Raw genomic sequence first — 543 nt, forward strand, 5'->3', positions numbered from 1 at the left:
TAGAACAGAGACACTAAATCTCCTGGAAGAGAAAGTAGGAAGAACTCTTGAAGACATAGGAGTAGGCAAAGAGTTCATGAACAAAAATGAAATCGCATGGGAAACACTTGAGAGAATTAACAACTGGGACCTGCTCTTACTGAGAAGTTTTTCCACATCAAAAGAAATTACCAACAAAGTGAAAAGACAACACACAAATGTGGAAAAAAATCATGACAAATAAGTACTTAGACAAAGGTCTGCTCTCTAGAATTTATAAAGAACTAAAAAACACTAGGGCCCCACAGTTTAAAGACCCATTCCAGAAGTGGGCATCTGATATGAACACACACTTCTCAGAGGATGAAATTATAGAATTGAATAAATATATGAAAAAATGTTCCACATCACTAGACATACATGCAATGCAATTTAAAACAACATTTAGATATCATCTCACCCCAGACAAAATGGCTATCATAAAGAAATCAACCAACAACAAATGTTGGAGGGGCTGTGGGGAAAAAGGAACCCTTCTCCACTGCTGGTGGGAATGTAGACTGG

This window comes from Octodon degus, unplaced genomic scaffold, assembly GCF_000260255.1.
Source record: "Octodon degus isolate 3935 unplaced genomic scaffold, OctDeg1.0 scaffold00106, whole genome shotgun sequence".
Classification (NCBI taxonomy): domain Eukaryota; kingdom Metazoa; phylum Chordata; class Mammalia; order Rodentia; family Octodontidae; genus Octodon; species Octodon degus.